The following is a 7971-nucleotide window of genomic DNA, read 5'->3' as shown; positions in this document are numbered from 1 at the left end:
TCCAAGAATAGATAAAAGATTTTATGATTTGCTTCATAATCACTTTGGACAAGGTTCGTCACTATGAAATAACATTATGAAAAAGAATTTGGAAACGAATAGAAGATGTGACACTTAATTTAATAAAGTGAAGAGTTCACTTTTTACTTAGTGATTTTGACATGCACTGACAAAACAGGTCATCCTATCAAGATGCTAATTGTTAAATGAATGGATGTTGGAGCATAATAGTGGTAAGAAGTGACCTTCCACATACCACAGCTATAAGCTATTTCAACAGATAGAAGATGGTTTAATTATACATTTTAATATGTTGAGGGGCCATAATTACCCCGGGGCCACAATTACCCCAGTCTCCCCTATATGAGTCTTTACATAAATCTCAGAATTGATATCCAGAGTCACTCATAATCTATGTACTTCGGGATTTCATCGACATACTTTCAAATCCATTTCTTGAAGTCTCTAGCTCGTACGGACGAAAAGTCTTTCAAAGACTTCCATGACTCAGCGAGAACCCTGGTCTACATAGAACACTCAAAAGGCCAGTTTGCATTGTGCACAGTAATTAGCTGAATGAGCTAAATTAGAAATAGTTCCCGTACGATGATGCAAGGATTATTGCCAAGTAACCAGCGTACAATTTACTTGAGTACCCGTATTTAACACACACTCACACACATTTTTTTTTTCAGGTCATTATGCAAAATGAGAATCTGAATATAAGAACGACCCAAGTCCATTGAAGACCATTTCGAGTAAACTTCAAAAAAAAAAAAATTCATATCGTTTTCATTTGCCCAATAATATTCTGTTTAACAAGGCAACATTGTATATATGTACAAATTAGAACATATAACATTATGACAATTAACATTTACTTTAATTGTGGAGAGGCCATTTTGTGTGAAGGACTTGGGTCGTTCTTTGAATCATATATATGGACTTAGGTCGTTCTTTGAATCATGGATTTGGGTCGTTCTTACATGATATTCTGCTATAGAGATAAGAGAAGGATGAGAGAGGGCGCTATAATATGTATGAAAAATGACCCAAGTCCTTCATTCTTACATATAATTATTCATATAAGATTTAACTCATTCATTTCAGGCATTTCCGGGGGTAATTAGTATTTATCATTTAAAGATGAGTCCATGCATGCATAAGCTACAAAATCCCGTTAACATTGGCCAAAAATTGGACCTGGGTCGTTCTTATATTCAGGTCTTCATGGTGCGCTGTACCATCTATGGACTATTTTTACATCATATTCAAATGATACTTTTTAGACATTTTTTTTTTTTTTTTTTTGCATATTATAAAAATCGAAAACTCTTAACAACTAAAGAGTTCATAGTCCTGCTCAGAGTTCGTTGGTCCTGGCATACTGCCTTCGGCAAAGGTTTCAACTTCGTCGTCGCGGATAGGAGCGGCGGAAAGGAGTACAACTGGCTACTGTATTTAGGTAATGGTCTGCTTATTTGCCCCAACCGTAACAGCAGACACATAGGCCTAGCGCGCATAGAAATCATTGCAAAAAAGTAATTTTTTATCAATTATATGTAGAATAATCATATTATAAAGATAAAGGCGTAAATATTCATATTTGAATGACGCGCCTCAAATACAAGAACAACAACAACAAATCAGACTAAGCACATGGTCTGGAAATCAGACTATGCACGCACATGCACTTGTGCAGCCGCAGTACAATGGGTCAGGTGCTTTTGTTATGTTTTGTAAACTAACTTTGACCCAACCGACCCGTGTAAAATCTCTGCTGTGTGTGTGTACCAATGGGTTTTCGTGTGTACATCAACCACCAGCTGTGGCGTGCAGTCACGTGTACGGCCGGATTTAGGGACCGCGCATCATTTGAATCACCGATAATACGTAATCTACTGTACGTTGCATGCAATTTTACGATTCGAACCACAGGTAGTAGGTACAGGTTCAAAAGCCTAGTGGCGTGAGGATCGACGTGTGTCGGCCGTCCGCTCTCCGCTCAGCGTTCGGGTTAGCAGCCAGCTGTTTGCATGGAGACATTTGTCTTTTGTTTTTTCACTATTTCTTTCTCGTCGTTATCATTGATTCACTCAAGGACACTGACTGTTCTCCTTTTAAAGACACTTTGAAGCCAGGTAATGCATAGTGAAAGGTGGAAGGATGGCGCAAGAAGGTAAAAGCGGAGATATGAACAGCACATCTAGATCGGAAGTTGAGGTAAGTGTGGTAATGGTGGAGGGTGTGATTTCGAGTGTGACGGTGAAAGAGCCATCTAAGGCTTTGCCTGCGCCTGTGGCCGCGGCGCAAACTGAGCCTGTGGTCCGTACAGAGCAAGGTCCTATGACGAGGTACTACCACATGTACAAAACGTGGGCGGGGTGTTCTATGGCTACGTGTGATAAGCTGGAATACGAATGGATGTTCTGCAGCGTGCAGTGACGGCAATCCTAGACAAGACACCGATCGTATGGACCAAGTTGAGTGATGTATATCTTACAAATGGTGTTGTTTTGGAGTTGCGCACGTGGGTGAAACGGTGGTATTATTATCATGCGACCATGACGTCTGATCTCATTCTAGCACTGTTTGATGTGGGGATTGATGAGACAGATATGCCAGGGCTTCGGAGGAAGGTTGAGAGACTGGTTGAAGAGGATCGACGGTTGAAAAAAAATAAGAGAGCAAGTGGTGTGGAGATGTTGAGGGTGTTCTTGGAAACCCCTTTTCAGTGGAAAGGTAGAAGAAGTGAAAGGGAAGTGAGAGGTGAAGAAAGAGAAGAGGGAGAGGGGGAGCAGGAAGGAAGGGAAACTGAAGAGTTGGAAGGGATGGAAATAGAAGAGGAAGAAGGAGAGAATGAAGGACAGGAGGAGGAGAGAAGGGACACCAGAGATGAAGGAAGAACAGAAATGAGAGGAAAGAGAAAAGGGGGACAAGAGAGGGGCAATCACAAGATGGGAGAAGAGAGGAAGATAGAAAAAGAAGAACTAGAAGGGAGGGAGGAGGAGGAGGGGCAAGCATATCGGAGCCAGAGGGTGTGCGGTTTGAAAATCAGTTGCCAGACGACTTAGAGGGCGCTCTTCTGGCAATTCAAAGGTTGAGACGGGAACTTGATGATGTTAGATCAAAGTATAAGTCAGAAGTTGGCAGGTGCCAAAATTTGCAAACACAGCAAGAGAGTGTCGAGAGGAAGTTGCAGTTCCAAATGAATTTATCTGCCAAATTGATCGCTGATTGTAAGAAATCTGACAGGGACGTGCGTAAATATCGTCAGAGGAGCACGATAAGACAAAAGGAAGTCGATGTACTCAAGCAAAACCTTAAGGAACTTAAGAAAAAACTAAGAAAATGTGAGCAAACATTGCTGGCAAGTACCACCACGAGAAAAACATCGGACGATACCAGTGACAGTGATGCCGAGAGTGTGTGCGAGTACAAGGAGGCATTAGAAAAGTGTAAAGGGGATTTGCAAGATGCTAGGATGACATTAGATAGTACGAAGAAAAAGCTAGAGGATGAAATCAAAACAAAGTTAGTGGAAGCAAAGAAATGTGAGCAAAAGTTAGAGGAGGCAAAGAAATTTGAGCAAGCAAGAGCAAAGCTTGAGTCGAAGATCAGTACACTGCGGAAAAAAATAAAAAATTATCAAAGGCGTGAGAGATACACGATACAAAACAAGGACAAATGAAAGAAAAGATGGCTCAAGAGAGTAAGAAACATTCTGCAAAAGTTGTCTCTTTGCGGACAGAAGTCAAGAATTGAGAGAGGAATTAAAAGAGGCACAAAGTCTCATTGAACCTGATCCTGAAAAGGTAGATGTTTCATTCAAACAGCAGAGTATATATAACAGTAATGTGAGGGGTGTCTACCAAGATTTGTTGACTAATCATGGAGTGAGTTCGAGAAACTGCGAGGGAGTCGTTAGGACTGTGTTAGGGGGTCTGACAGACATAAACATGAAGAAAGTTCAACTCCCAAAGAAGACTACTGCAGCCAGCATGTTCTATGAAGGACGAAAAATGACCCAAATACAAGTAGCAAGGGCTTTACAAGAGGAAGGCAATACAACACTATCAAGCGATGGCACAACTAAATTTGGGCACCATTATGCAGCATTTGATATTTACAAGGAGTCAGATGGGGGCAGCTCAAGTATGATGATTGGGATGAGAGAGAGTGTAAGTGGGACTGCCCAAACAACGCTGGACACACTCCTCGGACTCTTGCATGAAATAACTGACATGCCAGGATCAACTCAAACCGTAAACAAGATAATTGCAATATCAAGAACACAATGAGTGATCGTCATGTGGCAGAAAAAAAGTTCAACAACTCCTCAAAGACTACAGACAAGACCTTCTACCTGAAATAGTAGATGGATGGGGGGAAATGAACGATGCTGAAAAGGAACAGTTCACGTCTATGAACAATTTCTTCTGTGGGTTGCATTATTTAGTTGGATTGGCAGATTATGCAAGCAAGACCATTAAGGCGTGGGAGGAAATGATCTTTGGTAATGACAGAGTTGGAGCCGAGTCACTGGGTGGGATGCATGTTGAGAGAGGTGAGTGTGGGACTGTTCGGTTGGTGCGGACGTTTGCAAGTCAGTGCAGGATCGAGGATGTGCGAGGTCCGGAAAGCCTGTGGAATTCAGGACTTTCCTGAAGTCAAAGGTATCGAACATGTTCCTCTTGCACCATTCAAGGGGAACAGGTTTAATATCCTGTTCCTCAATGGTGGTGGCGTCTTCTTCCTTCGATCGGAATTGAAGGAGTTCTGTGAAGAGCAGGTGGAAGATCATCTCAAAGCTGTCGGTGCTGACCTGCGCGTGAGCCAATACCTGGCGGCTGCGCGAGCGCTTGGTCTCATTGACAAGCTTGTGACAGCTCCTCTTTGGCGTGTCATCAACGAGTCGAGCCACATTGCCGAAATGAATCAACAATATGCCAACCTGCACACATGCTTCGTTAGGTGGGCTGATGATGCCAGTCAGTTTATGCGCGGTGATGATGTGCTCTTCGAAGGGAAACACAACCCAGATGATCCAGTCTTTAAGTCTTTGGTGACCCCAAATGCAGAACTCGATCAAATGACGAAGCAGGTCCTTGAACTTGTCTTCCTTACTTTCTGCCAGGTCACCGAAAACATGTTGCAAGATCATCTGGGTTCTGGTGAGCACGCCAAGATGGGAGAAGAGCAAGTAAGGGCGACTCAGAGTGTGCCGAGAACAAATGTTGGTGTCGAGCGCGATTTCAGCATGTTGGACAGGTTGATTCATTTGAAGCCTTCTGCAAGTATGTGGTGTACGAGAGCATCATTATGGGTGTGAAAAATAAGACAAGCGAGTGGAGGAAAGGGCTCTCTGTGACTGACAGGGAAGAGTTGATGGAGTATGCACGAAGAAGTGTGACGGCGCAGAAAGAGGAGTACGCGAAGCGAGCGAAGCATCTATGGAAAGAAAGAATCGAGAAGCGAAGAAGTATGCAGAAGGCCAAAGAACATGTGGTGACAAAATGCGTGAAAAGTGAGAAGGTGTACGCTGATGCCATGGCGAAGTGTGGAGGGATCTGGTTGTCGGAGCACGAGGTACATGAGAAGATGCGTGGAGCGTGTGAGGAGGAGTGTGTGGAAATGCTTCAAGCTCAACTGGAAGCTAGGAGACATTTGTTCCAAGAGAAGAATGTGAATGGCAGGTTAAACTTGAGTGAAAAAGGCCGAAAGAAGGGTGTGAAAGAACTGAAAGAGAGTGTACTTCAGATCATACAGGAGGCTAACAAGAGGGGGAAGAGAGTTGAGGATGAACAGGAGGATGACTATGCGTATGCTTGTGCCTCGGATGATAAGATTGGAGAGTACAAGAGTATGGTGGAGGAGAAGAGAAAAAAGACGCCTCAGAAGACAACTCAGAGTCGAAGGAAGAAGACAACTCAGAGTCCAGGAAAGAAGAAGCAACCGAAGGGTAATGTCACAAACGAGATCAAGTATGAGAACTTGGTTGGGAAAATTGTTGACCATTTAACTACTTTAGATAATGGAGATGAGGGATTGTACAGAGCAACAGTAATCAGCAGGTGTACACAAATCAGTTTAATATACCAGATTTGTTGTGTGTTCCTAAGAGGCATATCAAGGGTGCTTCCACAGGTAAAGTTTGAATAACATATGATTAATGGTTTCTTAAATACAAAGTGTCATAAAATCATTCGGAGAGGATATTCCTTTTTCGGAGCCGACATTTTCTTTACATAGCTATTCTAACATACATATTGCAATTTCCAATTCCGCTAAACACAGATATTCTAAATATGCTAAACTTTAGAAGAAATAAGCTACTCTAAATTTTAGACGAAGAGGTTATTAAACAATGTGGTATATTACAAACCAAATGGCAATATACCAAATGGAAATTAGACGAAAAGGGCATAGCACATCTGGTAAGTAGACGGACTGGTAATGAGGTTAAGTGGCAAGTGGATGTTAATGGTTATCTATTAAAATAGTTATTGATCGTGAGCTTCACAAATCAGTTATACCACATTTGTTGTGCCTCGCTAATAGGTACATCAAGGGTGCTTCCATAGGGAAAGTTTGAATATAATGCAATAAATGGTTAGTGAAATCTATGAAGTGTCAAAAAAAAATCATTTTGAGGGTATCTTTCTTTTTCGGAGAGGACATTTTCTTGACGTAGCTATTCTAACAACAATTTTATACAACTCCCCATTCCGCTAAATATATATTTTGTAGGTAGGTTTCCTGGGTTGCCACGTGTTCAAGCATTTGCATTATAGTGGCAGTCCTCCTTCCGCATAATTTCTCAGGTAATTATTTGAAAATTTGGTATATATATATATATATATATATATATATATATATATATATATGTATATATTGTTAATGAAATTAATGTACACATTTATAATCCTGCTTTGAATCGTGTACAGTGTAATCTGTATACTGATATTTTATGTGATATTATACTTCATTAAATTAAGAATCTTAATCTATGTATGAAATTGTGTTGGAAGAAAAATAAATCAAACAAGCAAACAAACAAGCAAAGAATGTTTTCCCTAAAAAAAAAATTATGAAGATTAAGATTATTGTGTTACAAAGAAACACTCTCTTTAGTATGTTTCATCCACACTCAGAGCATGTTAATGAAATTCATGCAAGAAACTCAATCAGCTCCCCTAAAAAGGCAAAGTGACAGCAAAGAATTAGCAACCGGTAGCAATCCTCAGGGTGCATGAATCAGTTTTTATTGTACTTTACAAATGCACATGGTGAAGGTGGTTTTACATGTAAAGTTTTAATTCCATATGATAAAAGGTGAACAAGATAATAAGTGTAAAAATATCATTCGGAGAGGACATTTTGACACAGGGAAAAGAAATCCAAATTTGTCAAATATGTTCCTTCTTTTGATCTATGAGAAGAGGGATTGTTGATTTAACGACAAGAATATGTTTAAAACACCTTTTTTTGTCAGAATATTGCAATAAATAAATGAATTGCATGCAGGAAACCACACAGATCACCCCACGAATGGGTTAGGAAGGACAGTCAGTCCTCAAAATTTTAACAAGTTTATTATGTTGAACATTTCAAACAGATATTTTCAAAGGGATACATGTTTAACATGTACATGTATGTAGTTTAGCATGTATTGAATGTGCCAGTGGTAAGTGCTTATAAGAAAACTCAATGTTGCACTCTCACATAATAATTATTATTTTGGAGCATACAGACTGAATGTAAAGACACATCGTTACCTGGAAGCATACACATTGAATGTTAACAAACGTCATTGCTTGGGTACAACTATGTTGTAGAAAAAAAAACTAAACTTCTGCAGACATTATCAGTTCTTTATCAGTTCATTATCAGTGTCACATAAGAAGAAAACTGAGTCTTGAACTCTTATTATTTTGGAGCATACAGCGTGCATTGTATATTGTATGTGTA

At 40.3% G+C, this 7971-nt stretch overlaps 1 pseudogene; it reads left to right on the top strand.

Annotated features, from left to right (window-relative positions):
- Nucleotides 1-2420: 2420 nt before the first annotated feature.
- On the top strand, nt 2421-6162 carry LOC139741965 (uncharacterized; annotated as a pseudogene).
- The last annotated feature ends 1809 nt before the right edge of the window (nt 6163-7971 follow it).

The sequence above is a fragment of the Diadema antillarum genome, unplaced genomic scaffold, assembly GCF_040938485.1.
Source record: "Diadema antillarum isolate AM-2024a unplaced genomic scaffold, OU_Dant_1.0 seq00000966_RagTag, whole genome shotgun sequence".
NCBI lineage: Eukaryota > Metazoa > Echinodermata > Echinoidea > Diadematoida > Diadematidae > Diadema > Diadema antillarum.
Note: the sequence above shows the minus strand (reverse complement) of the source record. Positions and strands in the feature narration are given on the sequence as shown.